A 21662-nucleotide genomic window follows, 5' to 3' on the forward strand; every position below is an offset into this window, starting at 1 on the left:
TACTGACACTCACTTCAGGCCCCCGGAGACAAATAATAAATTCACTCGGATGTCTTATCCGAGTGAATGTCCTTCTGACTGAGGAGTTTGATTTAGTTTTACTCAGTCTTTTCACCAAAAGTGAATTGAAATTGTTTTAGTGACAACATATCATGACATTAAAGCAGCAGTAGATGACATTTGAAGTACAATATCTTACACATACACCCTGTATCCAAGCGTTTGCAGCATTACTGTTGCTGTCCTGTGACACTTTTTCCTATTGCATAACACTTAGGTCAGAAAGTTGAAGTCAACTTTTCCTACATTCCTCTGTCGGCTTGATGGCTCCTCCCACTGGTCCCACACTAGAATGTGGCCCTGTAAGGCAGTGGTCGCCAACCCCTGGGCCAGGCACCGGTACCGCTCCGTGGATCAATGATTTATTTCTGTTTTTTTTCAATATTGGAGTCTGAATTGTTATATATATTTTGGAAATCCTTGGAAAGTTTGTTTGCAAAAGGGGAAACGGCTCAGTGAAGACACAGGAGAAGAGCCTACGTCTCCCAAGAAGAAGAACTACCAGGAGTCGTACTTGAAATATGGATTCATCGCGGCCGTCGACCATCACTCCCAGATGGGACCGTTTCGTTGCAGAGAAACAAGCTCAGGGCTCCCATCCATTTAACCATATGGTGAGTTAAAACTTTCATTCACTTTCTATTCAGTACTGTGCTGTATCTGTATGCTGTTTTGAAGGCATGGTTTAACGTTACCATAGCGACCAGAGTCAGTCAGTCGACAGGAGGAGAGTTGGTGAGTCTTGGCGGGCGCACGAACATGCAGAGGCCTTATATGACGGATCAAAGTGGCAACCTCATACCCACCGGGCCACGTTCCAATTGTCAAGTGTTGACTGGTCAGCAGTGATAAAAAGGCTGGGGACCAGTGCTATAAGGAATTCAAGAGCCCACACCTGGTTCAGATGAAAGGAAAAACGCTGCTTCAGTCGACATTCATAACTACTCTAAAATACACTTCAATAACGGTGATAAACACTGTTGTCCAGGGACGTTGCCACCACAGAATGTGGCTGAACACGGTTCATATCAACTGTAATATTCATGATGTGAAATGATATTTGCAGGTTTGGGTCACTGGACCGGTTCCCCCCTCGCTGCCAAACAATAATGAGATATTTGCTCCATCTGAGCCCGGCGTTCTCCAGGCTATTTCCTCGACAATGTGCCTCTGTCAGCAGCCAGCGTTCCCACCCGTGTCTCCGTGAGAGGCGGGAGATTAGCTAATGCAGCGGGGAGGAGAGAGGCTGTCACGCCTGCTCTGCAGCCGTCGGAAGCGGGATCGCTCCTGGGTTATGAGTAAACGCAGCGCTGGGTGCAGTCATGTCCCGGCCAGTCTTTCCCAAGATGGTTGCATAACTTGGAAAGCAGGAGGCCTCCCTCCTCCACACAAACGTGTAGCCAGCCAAAGCCTGAGGGGGCATCAAAGCAACAGGCAAGCACACTGCAGCAGTGGCATCACGCTGTTGAAGACATGGAAGATGAATCCAGCAGCGTTTCACAGCGCCTGAACGCTTCCATTAACCAGCTGAGGAAGCAATACGGCCAATAGACAGGAACCTGTGCAGCGGAGCGTCGGAGTGACAGCACGGTGTTGGTGGAATTCTGATGGTACACATGTCCACCATCGTGAGGGGTGGGGGGCGGGGGGGTCAGCGTGTCCATCACTGTGTCCATCTCACACTCCAGAAAGGGAAAACGCACACTATAAACTGACACTGTTTCAGAGTGCCGGAGGAATGTTAAAAACACGTCGGCAGTTTTTCAGACTGTCGTGATATGGCATTGTTCTAGGGTCCGAATCAAATGCATCCGACCAAAATACAATGAATCGGAAATTGCCTGTTCACAGTCACTTTACTAAAGAAAAAATGAAAAGATAATAGAGAATCTATGAATATGAAACTCAATGTTTTAATCCTACGACGGAGTGACGAATTTCTACTTTCAGTGCTGAACATTAGTGGTGTGAATACAACCATAACTAAAGCCTCGTGGTTCTGCATTGTGCACTAAGTTTCTCTCTCCGTGTCTCTCTCTTTTTTGCTTGTTTTTCTGTCAAGCACGGCCAGTTAGCATCAAATCACAAAGTTACATTATCATTATCACCACAGACCGACTTTGTGAAAGAGCGTCCCTATGTTCAGAGCCCACTAGATGGCGCTATCTGCTCCAATATCTGTGGATTTTAACAATGACACCTCACAATTTTAAGCCCACGCTGCCCTCCAGTGGGCTCTGAAAATAAGGACACTGTTTCATGAAGCTTCGTCAGCCTCAGTGTGGCAGTTAATAACACAACTGAACTAAAACAGCGCAGAGAGCTGGCGACGTTTTCGGAAACACACATTGCAGTTGGCGTTGCAGTGTGATGTCAGCCTTTCCAGCCCTATTCAATTTAGCCAAGGGAACTGTGGCAGTTACTTGTGAGTAGAAATTGTCAGTCGCTGATCACAGTTATGGAGGAGTTTGAGCAGATGGTGAAGCGCTTCATAAGAGACGATGCAGCTTTAGGACCGAACCCCTTTGACATCACGGTCTCATGATGAAAGAACGTTACGTGTTGGGTCACTGACAACCCTGAGCTAACAGCTAGGTTGACTGTTAGCATGGCACTAACCGTTGTTATTGTCAGAGGAGGTTGATTTGTCTTTAATAATGTCACACAGATCAGACCGTCGCAGGCTTGAGAGAAGAGGAAGCCGAGGACAGGGTGAGATGGAGGAGGATGATCCACTGTGGCCACCGCTGAGGGGAGAAGCCCAAAGAGAAAGAAGGGGTCAGACCCGCGCTGCTGCTGAGCTTGATCTTACGGTGATGGAGCCCAGTCTGGTCCCCAGTCTGCTCTCACAGACCAATAAAGACTCAAAGAACTGCAGATCTCTGTCGACCGTTCCATGGTTCAAGCCTTTTCAACTCTCAATGACAGTTCCTCAAGTCATTTGTGCAACACAGCGAATCGATCGAGAAGTTTAAAAACATCCAAGCGTCATAAATGGAATTGCTGTAATCTGAAACCCAAATCTATTGATACTAAGTGACCTATTTCTCTTCCTTTTTTCCCCATCGAGAATAGAGAATCGCTAAGGAACCAACCGTCGTGCAGCATCGATAACGGAATCGGAATCTTATCAATTCCCGTCCCCACGGCTGGGTCCTCTTCAGCGTGGCTGACGTTAATAAATCAATGGGTTAAATGGGTTTGACTGCGGGTTCAAATGTTCTCCTGCCTCTAGATGCTGTTGATCCTGGGTTCTGCAGCAGCATAGTGCCCAACATGAAGGGAGGAATCATCTATGAAGCAATGGCCACGCTCCCTCACCGTCAGTCGCCTTTTAAGGTGAACTGACCTGTGAACTGACCCCTCAGTCCAGAGGAGAAGCTGCCAGGTCGGGCACACGACCAAGGGTCGGAGCCTATCAGTAGTTAAACAGCAGAGACCGACACCACTGAAACTCCTGTGTTCTTCCTCTGCTGAAGGGCTGGGAGAAAGCGCCCCCTGCTGAAAGACAGCTGCCATTAACATACCAGCGTCAGCAACATTTCTATCTTTGCGTGACTTGATCCAAAACTTTTAATGGTGGTAACCTCCGAGACGGCGCTGCACCACTGAACTTATATATAGCAGCGGAAAGAGCGCTAGACCGACTCACACTGGCTAGGACGCCGCTCCACCGCAGAGGCCGCATCCGCCTTTTGATTCCCTCCCACTCCATCCCACTGCTGCTGCTGCTGCTCTCTCCGTCAGGCAGGCAGACATTGACGGATGCTTTAGCGACGCCGCGCAGCCTGGACGTAGCTTCTTTCCTCAATGCCCTCGGAAAGACGGAAATGCTAATGAAGGTGCTCGGAACGCAGCCTCCCACATGGCAGAGGAAGAGTGGATCCTCAGAACAGACGGGTGATGGAACAATGCTTGTCCTGGCGTTTGATCGTCCGTGAGCGATACCAACCGACAACCTCAGCTCAGGTCAATATCATTGATCAACACGCCGCCATCAAACGTGTCGTCCTCAACGAATACATCTGCTCTGCCGATGCCATCATGTGGCTCATCGCCATTCACGCTGAGTCACTCTTTCGTGAGTCAGGTGAGAAGAGCCATTAATCACGAGGGCGGCAGCCATTGTTTACTTGTTTCCCTTCGACCCTGAAACGAGCTGCAGAAGCTTTGTGCTACATCAGTGAATGGGAACATTTGCTGGCAGCAGTGTGTAATTCCCTCCACTCTAGACTGGCATGGCTCAGACGCTGCTGCCACCAGAGGCGGGTGTCTGAGGGTCTCAGTTTCGGTGGCCATGATTCTGGCGGTGCCTTTAGAACGGGGGTCGGGAACCTTTTCCACCGAGAGACACAAAACATCCACATGTTTTACAATGTAATTCCATGAGAGCCACAAGTGAAGACCATTGATCTGAACAATAAACTCACTTACAGTGACCTAACCCGTTCCCATGATGCTTTGCAGTCCAGCCAATCAATCAAACAACATGGTTCCGCCTCTACAGCCAGTCTGCTATGTTCAGTTTCTGTGTGCTTTCTTGTGTCAGGCTCCACTGATTTCAACACCTTGGTTCGAGTCTGTGTTGCCAGATGGTTACTTCACGTCCACCGGGAAAGATCTCTCTCTCGTGCCTTTGTTCCCTAGTGCGTGTCATTTCTGCCGTCTTCTTGGTTTCTTTTCTGCCCTTTACTACTAGCTGTGTGCTTCATGCGTGTGTTTCTGTAGCTCACCTATTGTTTCCTCTTGTTAGCTTTTCATTAGCACTTTTCGTAATTTGGGCCTCGTGAGTCGGCCAGGTGGGCGAATGACAAACCACTGCTGGTTAATAGCTGGGAGCCTCCTTCCCTCAGGTATAAATACACTTCCTTCGTCTTCTCTGGTCACTTCCCATCAGGTTTTTATCAAAACAAGTCCTCCGTCCTTGTGTCACAGCAGTGCGGCATCGAGTCACCATGCGTGAACCTCTCCTCCTTATCTCCTACAGTCTCGCTCCAACTCTGTCTCTCCTCCTCACATGTTCACACCATCTGCCTCACCACCTTCCCCACATGATAGACTCACTTCTGATCCTCTTCTCACAAATCAAAGCAAACTGACGCGTCACCCTCACTGCAGTCAACTTCACCCTCCCAACAAACCACGGTCAACAGAAGCCCTTCTTTAGAGGATAGCATCAGGCTTGTTTCCATGGCAACCAGCTATTTGAAACGCAAACCAGGTGATTTTAAAGTCACGTGGACGTGTCTCATCACCCCAGAGGGTCCAGTACTGGGTCCTTTTCTGCTGAAATATGTGTGAAACATGGAGCGTCAAAGCTTAAACACCTCATCAGGAGAGAGATGCCTGAAGACCTTGGCAAACCTCACGGTGACTGAAGTCCGATGCTCACAGAACTCAAGTGAGGACAGCTTGGATTGGAGACAGATTTACTGTTACAGAGTGAAGTTTCCAAAATTCCTGGCAGAAACCCTGTATATTCACCCACCACCAATGGCAGGAGTCGGCATGGATTTGCAGTCAGTGATGAGGGTTTTTTTAAGAGGCAGCAGGAAACACAAGAACTGATCAGTAGTAAAACTGAACCTCACCACCGTCGCTGCTGATGTTGTTGTGGATGGGAGTCGAGTCAGCACGGTCCACCTCATCCAAGCCTGCTGTTCTGACCAAGTGCACCATGCTCAACAGCCGCTGGTGTCACACCTGTACTGTAGAATATGGATTTTACGGTAAAGCACTTCGACCAGTCTCATGCGGCTCCGAACGGGCTGAGGTTTTGGTCAAGTTGCTGTTGAGAGGATCGTTCATACAGGAAATAAGACGACAAAGTAAAAGCTATTCCGGTGAAATGTCAAACTATTGTTCAAAGACTTTGAGTCATGTTTAACTTTGAAGCCTCACCACACGCACTACTCCGCCCCCATTCAAATGAGAGTCACAGTCCTCAGACTTGGTCCGCCATCAGATCCACGATCAACGCCATTTAACACGACTTCATTCCACGTTTCACTTTGTCATGACCTAAACTAAACGTACGCATGTGTTCCGCAGATTGTTCATCGTCGATCGCCCTGAAGTCGGTTTTATTCACCGGAGTGAAGAGTCAACACGAGACGCTCCAGTCGTCCAGGTGAGGTTACTGCCGCCATGAGCCACGTCCAACAATAAATAAATCACATAAATAGCGCGCACATTTCTGTCTACGCCGCTTGATATTTCGAACAGGATCACGACACTTTTTTAAAAATACATGCGCATGCGAACGCGAACCAGCAACCTTGTGACACTCAGGGATGAGCTATAACCTCTGTACTGCCGCTAAGTCACACACCTACAACACACCTACATATTTGTAGCTTGTCGCTCTTGGCCTCTGACTGCTTGGTCACTCCACCCTCCGCACCCTCACTGGGGGACCACTGCTCCCAGGCTTCTCACCAGCGTGTCTCCTGCACGGCTCCCGGGTGTAAGAGTGGGAGGAGGCCTCAAGAACCCCCTCCAGAGTTCTCATCTCTCACTTCACCTCACGTCGCCCTCTGAAGATCTGGAGGAGGCTTCTGGAGAGCCTGGGCCTCTTGACTTGTCGGTAATGGACTGTACGTATTCACAAGCAACGTTCAAATCAGCCGGACTCTTGTCTGGGCCCTCGCACAGACTGAAGCTCATCTTCATAACCACAGAGAGCAGAAGAGCTCTCGACATCACATTCGTGGTCTCATGGTTCATTTCCCTGCCATCTCCCAGGTCTCACCCCTCTCAGGTCATGACTGCAGACTAGATGGACCTGGGACCTTCCTCCCCATCACAGGTTCCTGCGTCCTGCGTCCTGGACCCAGCCACGCTGCGCCTCGGTGTGCGTGAACCAACTGTCTGACCTTGGGAGACGTTTCCGTTCTGTGCTCCAGCCTGGTGGTCTGTTTGGAGCACGTGGAGAAGAGGGTGTGTCTGGGCTCCCTGCCTCATTCATCTGTCCTCGTTTGCCTGTCTGGCAGTTAACGCTGCTAATGAAAGTAAAAGCAGGATGTGCAGATAATTACAGTCGCAGGCAGATCAGCTGCTCCTCTGCATCCATTACCATGTCATTTCGCACATTTGGTGGCGTCTTGCAAATGTGCTCCGTGACCCTAATGAAGACATCAATATGGCGGCCGTATGCTGCGCTCACGCTCACATTCCTGCGCCGCCGCACAACGCACGTCTGCGACAGCGCAGTGTCATCTATCCATCTATCTATCATTCCTGCGCCGCCGCACAACGTACGTCTGCGACAGCGCAGTGTCATCTATCCATCTATCTATCTATCTATCTATCTATCTATCTATCTATCATCCATCCATCCATCCATCCATCCATCCATCATCCATCCATCCATCCATCCATCCATCCATCCATCATCCATCCATCTGTCCATCCATCCATCCATCCATCTATCTATCCATCCATCTATCCGTCTATCTATCTATCTATCTATCATTCATGCGCCGCCGCACGACGTACTATCTAGATCTATTATTCCATCCATCCATCCAGCCATCCATCATCCATCCATCTATCCATCTATCCATCTATCCGTCTATCTATCTATCATTCCTGCGCCACCGCACGACGTACTATCTAGATCTATCCATCTATCTATCTATCTATCTATCTATCTATCTATCATCGATCCATCTATCTATCCATCCATCCATCCATCCATCCATCATCCATCCATCCATCCATCTATCCATCTATCCATCTATCTATCTATCTAGCTATCTATCCATCTATCCATCTATCATCGGTCCATCGGTCCATCATCCATCCTTCCATCCTTCCATCCTTCCATCCTTCCATCCATCCATCCTTCCATCCATCCATCCATCATCCATCCATCTGTCCAATCACCCGTCTATCTATCTATCTATCTATCTGTCTAGCTATCTATCTATCAATCTATCTATTCATCCATCCATCCATCCTCACCCGCTTATCCGGCGCCAGATCGCGGTGGCAGCAGCTCCAACAGGGAGCAAACATCCTCCTCCTCCCAAGGCAACGTCAGCCCGCTCTGACTGGGGGGGTCCCAGTGAAGAGCTCTCCTCTCATCTGGCTCCTCTCAAGCAGCAGCTCTACTCCGAGTCTCTCCTGACTGACAAAGCTCCTCGCCCTTTGTCCAAGTCTCCATCGAAGGAAACTCATTTCCAACGCCTACATCGCCGTCTCTCCATCATGACACAAAGCTCATGACCATAGTTGAGGGTCAGGACGAAGATTTGCCTTTTGGCTCAGCTCAGTGCAGTAGAGCGATTGCAATACCGCTCCTGCAGCACAGAGACGTCAACCAATCTCCAACACCCTTACCCCCTCAAGCGAGAACAAGAGCCCAGGACAGTTCTTCAGTCGAGGCCAGGGCTCAGTCCCAGCCGTAAGAGCAAGAAAATCCCCGATATCAGGTGAGACTGCAGCTCTCTGCTTTCATGTGGCCAACGGCTTGACAGAACAGTGTGAGTGATGTTTGTAACTGTCGGCTTCAGAGAAAACTGCTCCCTTGCTTTAATGATCACCACTTTATAATTAAAGGAAAATATCCGGAGACCTTTATGATATACAGCATGGCCTCCAGAGAGAGAGAGAAATAAATCAGAACGGATGAAATGCAGTTGAAGTATGGACTGAGCCAAGTCAGAAGAGTCAGAGAGAGAAGAGACAGAAGAGTCATTGGGAGTGACTGGAAAGGACCACAGCAGATACGAGTCTCTCAGAGGGTCGTGTGGAGACCAGGTCTGGGAGGACAGATGGTGAGGCAGAGTTGGACCAGGAGCGTTGGAGATGAAGAGGAGGGGGGTCCACCATGAAGGTGTGACGAGAGGCAGGCCGCCCCTGATGGGAGCCGCCGGAGAGGAAGTCGGAGTTTAGCCTCCACTTTTGGCGGCTAATTTATCGCTTTCCGTGGGTCTGGAAATAGCTGGGCCACAGATATTTGCGTGAGCAGCACACGGTAGCAGCACTTTGGTTCAGTGCTCAAAACACCCACAGCACAAGTTCAAGGAACTTCGCCTTTGCCTTTGCCGGGAGTAAGAATACACTTGACGAAAATGCTGAGGGGGTTGCCTGGCAACAGCAGACTCGTAAGTGGGAGCCTGGTTGTAAGATGACATACAGTGTTGCATCCAAGTGTAGCGTTATCAATCGATGGAGAGTAACAAGTCCAACAAACCAGTCTCTTAATGTGATCATTCAACAGTTCATAATAATGCAATGGAGCCGAGCCTTTTAGTGCCTCGTTTTAATTCTAATTCTAATTCTAATGTATTTATTCGTTGCTACTCGTCGTGTGATTTAGCTCTTTTTAATTCTATTTATTCAGTCTTATCTTCCCGCTCTGACCAACTGTCCGACTGTAGCTAGGAATTCAACACATCAAATGCACCAAAGTCTCTCGTGTGTTGTGTAACATGGTGTGGCACCCGGCGACTAGTGCTGGTGCTGAGTGATACTTGCACTCTGATCTTCCTCCTCTGATGCCTGAGACACTGCGTCCTGCTCGGTGGAGCTCTGCCGTGCGCTAAGCTGCGCAAAGCTAAATAAAAACTAGGGCAGTTTTTGTTTCATGAAGCGCTGACGAAGCTTCATGAAACAGTGTCCTCATGTTCAGCACCCACTAGATGGCAGTCTTTAAAATTGAATTAAAATTGACATGCAGGTTTTAGAGCAGATGTTTTCCAACCTTTTTCTAGCCACGCCACCCTTGGTTCATTGACAAAATCCCAGGCTCACCACCAAAGGAACTTGGGCCAAAGCGCACTGAAAGTCCTATAGAAAATCCCTCTTCATTTGTGAAACTACAGACACTCAGTTGTTATTTTGCCAGGAAATTTGCGGAGACAAATTGCAGAAAATGTATTTGTTTCAACTGCGTCCCGGGCAATATGGCTGAATAGATCATGATTTATTCACCTTAAATAACTGTTTGGATTTGATCACTTCTCTTTTGCATGACTTTATTGTCGTTTTCAGTTTCCAGACAAATCCTCTCTGCCTGAACTTGCTTCATAAAAACCATGACTCTTTCTCGCTTCACATTTTGGAGCACATTTATTTTGTTGTGCATTTAGTTTTTCGCCGACGGTCCATGAGTATCAATCAAGTTTTGTTGCATCCACAAACTCTGTATGACTCCCAGCTACATACGATAGTTTCAGCTGGAAGACGATGTGAATGAGACGATGTGACTGGTGCTGCTTCCTCAGCCTCACGACAGCAAATGTACAGTGAACGTGACAGATCCCTGCAACAGTTACACCATGAGCCTCAGGGGTTCACCGAGCCATGCGGATGCGTAATGAGCCACAAGCACTCGCTAAACACCCTGAACAGTCTCTAATGGCAGGACAGCAGTGAGATCATCTCAGATCTTCACCTCCACATCAGAGGGCGGCCCCTCAGGCTGGGACCCCCGTGTGACGACCTCAGCAGGCCCGGGGCGCTGTGGTATCAGTGGCACGGTCTCGCACCTTTGCTCCGGCGTGTCGTGCCCAGCTGCTGTTTTCTTGCGCTGAGCCGCCGAGTGTGGGCTGGTATCCGACTGCTATTTTTGTGACTAAGCTGCAGGAGCCAAAAATGATGGTCCAAAGCTACCTGGGTGCAGAATGTGTCCTCAGGCACTGTGTAATATGAAAGTAACCCCGGGCAGGAAATACATCGAAACACTCACGAACACTTGACTCGCTCCTAGCTTATTTTATTCTAGCTTTTGACCCACTGGCCTGCTTTACCTGTTTGGGTTCACCCTGGTGGTTGCGTTTTTTTTTTATAATCTTCCACATTCCAGATCAAAGTGCACTCTTGCTTAAAGTCCTATAGAAAATTCATTTCCATTTGTGAAAAACTGTAGCTACTGACTCTCGATTGTTATTTTGCCAGGAAATTTGCGCAGACAAATTTGTGGAGACATCATTTATTTATTTATTTACTTACTTTAAATAACTGTTTCGATCTTCCAAATTATAAAAACAAAAGTATGATTCTACTTTGATCATTTTTGGGGCATTTTTTTTTACTGAATTTTATTGAATTTTTTTTTTTTATCGCTTTTTTAGCATTGTAGATTAAATCGTCTTCAGTATGTCTAAACATCCATCCTCGCCTGCTTATCCGTCGCCAGGTCGCGGGGCTCAGCAGCTTCAGAAGGCGCCAAACACCCTTCTCCCGGGCAACATCCGCACTCCCAGGCCAGAGAGGAGTCTCATCCCTCCACCTGCTCCTGGGTCGACCCCACGGTCTCCTCCTAGATGGCCGTGCCTGAAACACCTCCAGAGGGAGACCTCCAGGGGGCGCCCTCGTGAGACTGACTCCTCTCAACGTGGAGAAGCAGTGGCTCTACTCCCAGTCTCTCCTGTGTGACAGGACTCCTCATCCTCCAAGGGAGACGCCCGCCACCCGTCAGAGAAAAGCCGCTAGTATCTGGAGGATCTGGTTCTTTCAGTCATGACCCCACAGCTCATGACCATAGGTGGGGGTCGGGACCAAGACTGACCGGTTAATAGAGAGCTTTGCCTTTTGGCTCAGCTCTCTCTTACACTCTCGTCAAAACATATAATTTTATAATTCTTTTTAGTTTAACTATTTATTCATTTTTGAACCATGGTTTATTGCATGTGATTCAATGACATTTCTTGGGAGTTTGATGAGCTAAAATACTTCTTGTTTTCAGAGGCTCCTTGATGGATGAGGTTGATTTGACAAGTGGCGGGACGTCTGGAGCATCATGTGACCAGTGCACTGGAACACGGAAGAGAGAGTCAGGTCTGTCATGGGGTCGTGACCCAGCAACGCTGTGCGAATGTGTCCCCCAGAAAACCACCAGCACGGCAGCAGCTGAAGCGCTTGTCGCCGAGCTTTCGGTCAAACCTGGTTTTTTTTTCTTCTCACCAAAATGGCCAGCTGGCCAGCGAGTGTCCGTCACGAAGCCAGGCCCGTCCCAGGGTCACAGTCGGGTCCCCGGCGGCCCGGCACCAGGGCGGCAGATGGCAGCAAAATGATGTCTTATCATGACTCACCCAGAAGGGGAGAGGAGAGTCTCTTTTGGGGATTCTGCCGCTTTGATGTGTCTCTGAGCGGGTGTCAGCAGTTATGTAACAGCATCGCTTCGGCTGTTTTCAACAAAGCTCTTTTACATTTTGGGAATATATCGACACCTTTTTAAGATAGAAAGTCTCATCCTGAAGAGCTGGATGAAGTTCCTGCGCGTGTTTGTTCAGCAGAGCTGCAGTCTGGCGCATGCTTTCCTCCAAACTAGAAAAGTGCGGCGCGACTCTCCAGACAGGCTGGGGTTATTCCCCGCGTGACCCCGGGTCACAGGTCAGATCGACTTGTGAGGGGAGTTCATCACTCACATTTCAGAGATTCTTGTGATAAACTAAGCTCAGTTAATCGCAGTTTAAGCCACATTTTTCAATGTGAGTGAATATGGTATATTACTGAATCAAATTCATACGTACCTTTAAACAACCAAATATTGTTTATTTTGCATCAGTTTGACTGTAGCACAATAAATCACCATGGTGTCTATATTCCAGTTTTTATATCACCTTATTTAAACTAAAGCTCTTATAATGTCTTGAAAATATTTGCATAAGAATTTCAAGTCCATTCAGAGTCGTGGAAACCCTGGTCATTGTGTAGTGAAAAACCTCCCTGAACAAAAGCAAACAGATGCTTTTGTTTGCTTCTGTTCAGGGACGATTCCTCCATGTTTGTTGTTGTTGTTCTCATCCTAGCTGCCACGTGTCTTGTGCATCAGTGGGATCAGTGGAGTCAGAACTGCTGCACTGACAAAGGTTCCCTGTTGTCTGGAGAGACAACTGTCAAGTCAAGCCAGACTAAACAACCAATCCACAATCCCAAAAGATCCCAGTGAAACATGTGAATTTCTCTTCATACCACTTCATTTAAGGACATGAAGCGCCTGAACCCTGGTGCTCCTCCCTCCGCTGCTGGGCCAAGACTGGACCTGCAGCTCCTTGAACCTGTCACGAACCCCCTGCATCTGGTCTACAAGGCTCTGACTTTCACCAGCTCCGCGTCCGACTGCGCTACGACAGCCAGGTTTTTCAACAGGCTCCGCATGTAAATTCAATCCGGCTAAATTCGCTGCTGCGTTGGAGATGCACTTGAAACACTCAGCAGCGGAGCAGAGCAGGCTTGTTCACCACCCCCACTGAAGCACGCACCCACAAGGCTTCCCCTGGAAACAGAGGGGCTCCTGTGCTCACCACAGACTGACCATTCCCGCAGGCAGGTGCTCCGGCAAGGCGGCCGCTGATCCAGCCAGGGAACCGACCTGATGTGGACAAGGCCGTCTACACCTCACATGTTCCCACCTTGGAACAAAAACACACCTCCAATTCTGCCGCAGTCGAACCATGTTGACTGTTACTGACTCCCATCTGAGGATCGGTGATGGACATGTGAAGAGAGTCTGCAGTCTGTGACACCAAGGCCACGTCCAGGAATAGCAAGACCCCGTACGTCTCCGTTGCCAGGCAACAGAACGCCATCTCAACTATGACATCATACAGCCGAGGACCTGCAACCTCAGCTTGACACTCCGTGAGTGACAGAAAAAGATGGAAAAGGGAGGAGAGTGGAGGGTGTGTGTGTATCTGCTTTAGCTATCTTTGTGGGGACCAATTCTTCGTCGACCAAATGTGGAGACATTTTTGCCAGACTCCACAAGTTTAAGGCTCAATTTGAGGGCGAAGACCGGAAAATAACTGGGTCATTATAACCAGTTTGGTTCAGGTGAGCCATGTGTTTTGGAGGGTTAGGTTTAGGGGGAGAGGCTGGGGAAAGGGTGATGGCCATGAAGGTCCTCACTAAGATAGGAAGACAAACAGGTATACGCATATGTGTGTGTTTCACCTTATCTATCCTAGTGAGGTCCAATTTTGGCCAAAACACCCCCTTGTGGGGCCTTTAGTTGTTTGTGGGACCCCTTTGCCGGACCCCACAAGGTTGAGCCTGAATTTGAGGGTGAAGACTTCAAACTAACTGGGTGCCAGTTTGCTTCAGGTGAGCCATGTGTTTTGGAGGGTTAGGTTTAGAGCGAGAGGCTGGGGAAAGGGTGATGGCCATGAGAGGTCCTCTCCAAAAGATTAGACATATTCCATACAAGAAGAAGGAGAAGGAGAAACTTACAGTAAAGGCACTTGTTGGCAATGAGCGTTTAAGGAATGGAATTCTACTGAGTGTGTTTGTCGTGTTCGACCTCCATCAGTCTGGTTTGCTGCTGGTTCTATCGGCCAAACTGCTGAAGGATAATCCCTGAATTCCCTCCGTGAAATGCCATCTTGGTCTGGCGTGTTTGAAAGGCCCACTGCATTTGAACTTGAAATGTTTCGCCCCTCTCCACTGAGTACAACAGCCTTCCCTCGACACGACTCAGCCTCCAGGTGGCGCCTCAGAATTCCCTGCAGACTTGGGCTCCTCTGTGACCTGCTCAGTTCACCTTCCAAACAGACTAGTTGGCTCTTAAAGAGCGTGTTCCCAGTCACTTTGAGGATGGAATCTCTCCCCTGAGTCCCGGGTCTGCCCTGGTCCTCCCCCTCGTTGCCCTAGACACCCGACTGAGCCTCTCACTCTCCCCAGGAGGTGGCAACAGTGATCATTTCTCCTTCATCTAGAGTCCTTGCACCACCTTCAACGATGACAACAGAAAGCCTAATAGGTTCTAATGTCAGTGGAGACTCGATCGACTCCCCCCAGCTGGAAGCCGTTCGCCTTTATTTCCGTATTTTCCCACTTCCCCTCAGCCCTTCCACTCAAGTGTGGTTTGTCAAAGCCTCCTTCCATCCATACTTCACACAGGATTATTTCATTTGAGGCCCATCTGCACTCACAATAGCCAGCTTTTGTCCTGCTCTCGCAGCAGCTCGGTGGCTGCGGCGGGAAGGTTTGAGCCCAGATAGCGTTGTCAAGGAAAAGCAGGTCCAGTGGAAACTGCGGTGGTATGAAAGGACAGTCACAATGTTGGGGGCCGGAACAACGTCCATCTGCAGCACACGTGTTTTCTGAGATAAAACAACTCCATGATTCTAGCGTGGCGTGCTTTTTATGAAGTTATCGCCCAAGAGACGGGTCGGGAGGAAACCTTGTCCCAGCGTTTCATTTCCTCTTTATGAATCATTTCTGTCAGTCCAGGTTTGGTCTCTCCGATCACTAATCCCAAGGACTTAAAAGGGATCTGACACAAGTCTACTTCAACGTGCCTGCGATAATCCTTGCAGCGATTTATTGACTTGGACAAGGAAAATATTAATACGTCTTTCATGCCACTTGGACGTATGGCAGCAGCAGCAAGTCCACACTCGCAGGCAAAGTTTCGACGTCTTAACAACAGGGCTGAAGCTAACAAATATTGTGACTGACAAGTAGTGGTGGGCTGGTGAGGCTTCATGAAACAGTGTTCATGTTTTCAGAGCCCGCTAGAGGGCAGTCTTCATTTGAAATTGATGTGAAGTTTCATTGAAACAGTTGTTCAATTCTCTGAACATGAGGCCGTTTCGTGAAGCCTCATCAGCCCATCACTACTGACAAGCGGAGCAAGTAGTCGAGTAGTCTGCTTACGCCATGCCAACCCACCCTCACTCCCATGGCGTAATATATTGACGGTAGGAAAGTGGACTTTAGCGTCCCATACTGACGCCAAAGGCAGTCTTCAGCGTTACGTGTTGACGCATAAGTGTTTCAGGGGAGTAAAAAGCACAGGGTGGAGTGCAAGGCATGGGGGAGACATTTGAACGGAGCGCCATCTGATGAGCCTCTGTCTTTCTTTTACGTGACCATGCTGCCCACAGCGTGACGGTATGCCGTGGAAGACGGAACACGTGCTTCAGTTGAAAACCTAATGCATTAACACGTAACGCTGAAGGTGTCAGTATAGGACACGAAAGTCCACTTTCCCGACGTCACTATGTTACGCCATGTGAGAGGATGATCTCATCTGATTCCACGTTGGAGTCGCTCAGGTTGTTGACCTGGTTTAACTTAACAGATAAAGATTTAGAAAATGCGACGTTCATAAACAGCGTAGACGTGTGTACACCTTCAGAGAGAGGGACTCAGGTCAGAGTTGTAAATCTCTATTTTGGGTTGGACAGCTCTGCTCATCAGCCAGGAGAGAGGGACATAAATCACAACATTTCCATTCCAAAATAGCAAATTAAACGTCCCCAGCTCCGCAGCTGCTGGTTGAAATTCAGGAGCTGCACTTCTTTATTCAATTGTTACTGATTTTGTGGAGATAAATGAAAGCAATTAAAAGATAAGTGTCCTTTCATCCTTCTTCTGGAGGAGGAGGAGGAGGAACCTATAGAAGGTGCAGGCGAGGGGAGAGGACTCCCTGAGGACTGGTCGGCACCAGGCGCCGGGCTTTACATGCCACGTACGACGTGCAGAAGCTCTGCTGACAGAGAAACTCCACAAACTTTAGCAATTATTTTTGCCATGAAAATGGAAAAAAACTGCAGCGTTAATAGCACCAGTTTGCGCTATCGGCTCCACTGCCTTTAAACCCAATTAAAAATAACTTTTGTGCGGTTTAGACCTTCAAAAAGACCTTTAAAACTGCCCGCTGTTGTTCTTACATGGTGTGATTCAACGAGTCAAGTTTAATGAAATTGTTTTTTTTGTTTGTTTTTTTTCCGCAAAGATCTAAAAGAGCAGCTTGTTAGGAGTATAAGCAGAAGCCTACACACTCCTGGCAGGAGCAGTAACTCGCTGAGGTTTGAAAACGTCAGGCCAAGTGAGCACAGAAGCGAACACTGTACCAGGAAAGCTCAGGCCTGTGTGTGTGTGTGAGGCGACCTGAGGGCGGCGCTCATGAGCCAGTTGTTATTAAAGCACTTCTTCAAAAGCAGGGATTTAAGTTGTACTAACTGTGACGGTTGGATGGAAAGTTTTTCAGCTCACACTCCACCCGAGGCGTCAAATAGCAACTGTCCTTGAATATGTTTTTTCATGCGCATTGTTTCGAAGCTCTTTTGTATTGCTTTTTGCACTTTATAATATTATTTCTATTTCGTTGTGATATGTTGGGTACAGAGCATGTTACGAAAATGATTTCCTTTGGGATTAATAAAGTTTTCTGATTGTGATTTTAAGGAGACTTTTGTGTCCCATGCTGACGCAGAGGTCAGGCGTCATGTGGACAAATAGATTTTCCAGTGTGATGTTCCGAAGAACGAGAGGCCTTCATCTCTGAAGGCACTTGGTACATTTACCTGCTGGTGTGGTTGTTTAAAGTGCTTTATACCAAGTGACACATCGAAGTATTTAGAGCAAAAGAACAGCAAGTCTAATGTGAGCTGGAGGGGTGACTTCTGCGTCAGCATAGGACGCTAAAGTCACCCGGCAATAGTCGCTATTTGACGCCTTGGGAGTGAGAAGTGAGAACATGTCAGTTTTTTGGGGTCCTGGGTTAAAACAGCAACACTGAACTAAGTAATGCTTACAGGTAGTGATGGGCTGATGAGTGTCCGTACTATCAGAGGCCACCAGAGGGCTCGATCAGCTCTAAAATCTTAGGAATTGAAACACTGTTTCAATGAAACCTCTCATTAATTTTAAAGCAACGCTGCCCTCTAGTGGGCTCTGAGAAGATGGACACTGTTTCGTGAAGCGTCATGAGCCCGTCACTATGTAAAGGTCATAGAGACGCAACTGAAGTTCATGGAGGAAGCCCAGGAACAACATACAATCTCTTCGTCCTGCAGACTCAATTGAATCTGATTCCAGCGACCAAGAGTCCTACGGTTGCGCGAGAAGTCATCATGTCCGTAACGTGGGTTGTGGTGTCGCTCCCATCGAAACAGGTGACAGGAGAAAAACAGGAATTCAGGGCATGTGGCGATAAGTAAGTTTTAAATAGGCAACATTATTCATGTGTGTTTCATTTTCATTTCACGCGACGCTTCCACAGCTGCAGACACAGAGGAGTCCTGTCCTTACGGCACTACACTGAAGATTTTTTCCGTGGCACTGTGGTTTCCTCCCACAGTCCAAAAACACTCAGTAGGTCACTTGAAATCCTCCACGGCGGGTGTGAGAGTTGAAGCCTGTATGTGTCATGTGATGACACCTGTGCAGGTGCCCCCTGCCTCTCACTCTGTGTAGCTGGGACTGACTCCAACCTCCACCACTGCACTAGTTTTTGGTGTTTTCCTCGGACACATTCTCGGATTCCACTTTGGATTCTGAGGGGAAATGAAGGCTTGGTACGAGCTCAGTGACAAGCAAGTGGAATCAATGTGAACTTGTGGGGTCCAGACTTGGAGCTGGTGTCAGTATCTCCTGTCAGTTTCAGGCCTCACAGAGGAGCTGCCGAATTACCCATCATTACCTCTCGATGAAAGTGTGGCAGGTGCCAGTGTTTCCAGAGTTCACCTGGCGTGCGCTGTGACAGAAGAACCGGGCCAACAATGCTGAGCGATGGCGCCGCATAATTACATCCCGCCTTTTCTGTCAATTACCTCAATACAGTCAGTTGGCTTTCCAAATATTGTTGACGCGTCAGGAAGGCACGAGCAAATACACGCCGTACTACCTACACGCATTCTCTCTCCCGAGGACTCAAACAGCTATTACTTTCAAGTGTACTTTTCGTCCTTCGATGGAAGCAGTTTTCTGTGCTTAGACGTGTCAAACGTTTCCCCTGCTGTGTGACAGGAGAAAGAAGATACGGCAAGAGAATATAAGCCTCGCTGACTCTGGTCATTCAGCCAGTTGTCGGAGCTAGAATGGGAAACAAGTTTAACGCCAGGGTTTTGGGTGCAAGTGGGCGTCAGAAGAAGGGACCCCCTGGACAGGAATCCAGTCCAGCACCTGACAGTGTTGGGTCACGTCTTTCATGTGTTATTTCCCAGGTGTGCGATTGAAGAGAATGTTTTAAAGAGCTTTACTGGGAGATGAATGGAGTCATGTGTGGCTCAGTTAACCTTCAGTGGCCAGAGGCTTTTCAAGGAAATCCACTCGGACACTTGACCCAAAGCTTGGGATGGGAGTAAATTCTCTCATCCGTCGTGTATATTATGGCTTCGCCAGGCGGCGGCCATCTTGAATTACAGAGGTTATATTGCTACGGAAGTTTATCTCACCCACTGGTGAAACTCGTCCTCAGCTCTCAAGCGCCGATGATGATGATGATGGTGGTGATGAAGATGATGATGACGATGGTGATGAAGATGAACGCTGGGCATCATTCTCCAACACTATTCTCTGTGTATTTTCTTCTATATCTGCAGCTTCACTGTGGTGGCAGGCAACAGCGATACGGGCCTCTTCAAATTCCAAAAAGTTTTCTTGGGAGCCGCTGATCTCTGAGGAGACTTGCCCGACTAATTGTAGCCTTAGTTTAAGAGTGGAAAGTTTTAATTGGAATTCATCTGTCAACCAGGCCTGAACATGTTCAGCAGTCACTGAAGTGTCTCCCACACTGGTCCTGCAGCACTGAACGTTGCCGTGCAGCAGGCAGCTCAGTGGTCTCCCTTTAATTTCCCCCTGAAGAGATGGGGTCACCTCTGACCCGGTGGAGTGATGCATGGTACGGGTACTTTATTTGACTCAGCAGTCAGAGACGAGTCAGAGATGAAGATACTGAGGAAGGGACAAGGTCAGAAGTGAGGCTGTGGCCCACAGTGGGAGTAGTTACGACCACTGGTATCACAGAGGCTCCGCCCACCATGACCTCTGACACCAGGGAGCGCTATGTCACATGCATCACAATTTACACAACCACTCAATCGATTATACGCACAGCCTGGTGGAGCAGAACGAGAGTCTGAGTCAGTGCAGCTGTCTGTAGTTATGGACCGTGGTAGATGTTAAACCTGGTCAAAGTATGAGCGACTCGTGGCGCCTGTGTGTCACAATGATTGGCTCAGTGCTGGGAAGCATATGCAACGTTGTGTTTTCCAGCTCGAGGTGTGCGTACAACTTCCTGTCGCAGATGCTGATTCAGCAGAAATGACAAGTCCGGATCTCATTAATATGGTGGCTGAGAGGTGCCAAACAACATACGAAATGCCTAAAACAAAACACACTTTCACTAAACAAAAAACAATTGCTGAACAACACACAATTGCGAAAGCAACACACACAATCACACAGGCAAACAATGGCTCCAGCTTCCTGCATTTTGTTTTCATGATTGTGTGTTCTGTGATTGTATGTTGCGCATGTTTTGCTTTGCACCTCTCAGCCACCATACATTCATTTGTAGCGGTGAAACGTGTGAGTCATGTGACCTAGTTTACTCACCATATAAAGGGTGAGTCGAGGGAAGAACTAGTGTGGCGCACTGGACTCATGACAACCACAGACTCCCTGTGTTTACTCTGGAAGAAGAAACTGTGAAGTGGAACGGACCTCACTGTGGTCAGGTCTATTTAATACGGATATTATCTGTTTCCCTTAGCAACCGTGGGTCTGGCCGCAGCGAGAGGAGGCCTGGCGTCTTGAACAGGCTGCTAAAATAAGACTTGATTTCACAGGAACCGTCCAGTGAGTCAGAGAGGAGCCTTTGTATAGAAAATAGCTGCCTTCAGAGCAAAAAGCCATCTGGTGGCCTCAGTCGCCCGTGAGTCCAGCAGAACACGTCCAGAAAAGCACGAATGTATGGGACGGGTGTCTGTCGCGTGATGTCACCGCTTGCTGTCATGCCCCCTCAAATCCTGGCTCTAGGTGGCGCCATTCGGTTTGGGGACGGACTGTGACGTTTGTGAAATGGAGTTCTGTAAATTCTCCGCTGGAAAAAGTGTGTTTGCTGAGTTACGTGTTCTGGTCAACCATCCTTCGGTTTCAGTTCAAGAACTGTTTCAAGTCCTTCCACACCAGCTCAAACAACCGGAGATGAACTTGTTAACTGTCAGAAAAAGTGAATCATCAAAGCCCACATTTACACACAAAACAGTTGGATCACCTCAGCTCGGTTATTCGTCTCATTTTGGAGGGCTCCATCTGATCCATCTGATCCACCGCTTTGGAGGACACCTCACATCAGTTTTACACCAGGGCTGCCATGACAACATGGTTTCATGAAGCCTCATCAGCCCATCGCAAGAGAACATCCATGATGAAGGGCAAAAAAACCCTTCAGGATAGAAGCACAAAAGCTTTTTCAAATATCACAAGGCGATGCATTGGATTCACTCGCAGCACTTCTGTTAGATTCTGCAGCCAGAACATCAAAATGAGCTCTGGCCACCTGGAGATAAACGCAGGCATGAAAGGGTCAAGTCAATTTGGAATCAACTTCAAAGGACGAGCTCAAGTGAAGACAGAGGGGACGTGCGAGCCGGTCCCTGTCCTCCCCACAAACACCCTGTCAGACACAAGTGCCAGATCGAGCGGATCAAAGCGCCGGCCTCCACACCGCTTCAGGATCGGAGCTCCTGCTGCTGCAGGGATTGCCCCGACCCAATCTCTCCTCAGATCTCGGCATCAGTCACACGCGACCAGAAAGGTCCATTTCAGGGCTATTTTGGACACCGTCGGTCCCCGTCGTGGCCTCTTTGTCTGGCCAGGGATCACTTGTCAGCCCTGACACCTTTACAGCCCTGAGG

At 48.5% G+C, this 21662-nt stretch overlaps 1 protein-coding gene across 6 annotated transcripts in view; it reads right to left on the bottom strand.

Annotated features, from left to right (window-relative positions):
• LOC128768762 (disks large-associated protein 2) overlaps positions 1-21662 on the bottom strand; it is a 67703-nt gene that overhangs the window by 34819 nt on the left and 11222 nt on the right. The window lies entirely within an intron of this gene.

The sequence above is a fragment of the Synchiropus splendidus genome, chromosome 12 (genome assembly GCF_027744825.2).
Source record: "Synchiropus splendidus isolate RoL2022-P1 chromosome 12, RoL_Sspl_1.0, whole genome shotgun sequence".
Classification (NCBI taxonomy): Eukaryota; Metazoa; Chordata; class Actinopteri; order Syngnathiformes; family Callionymidae; genus Synchiropus; species Synchiropus splendidus.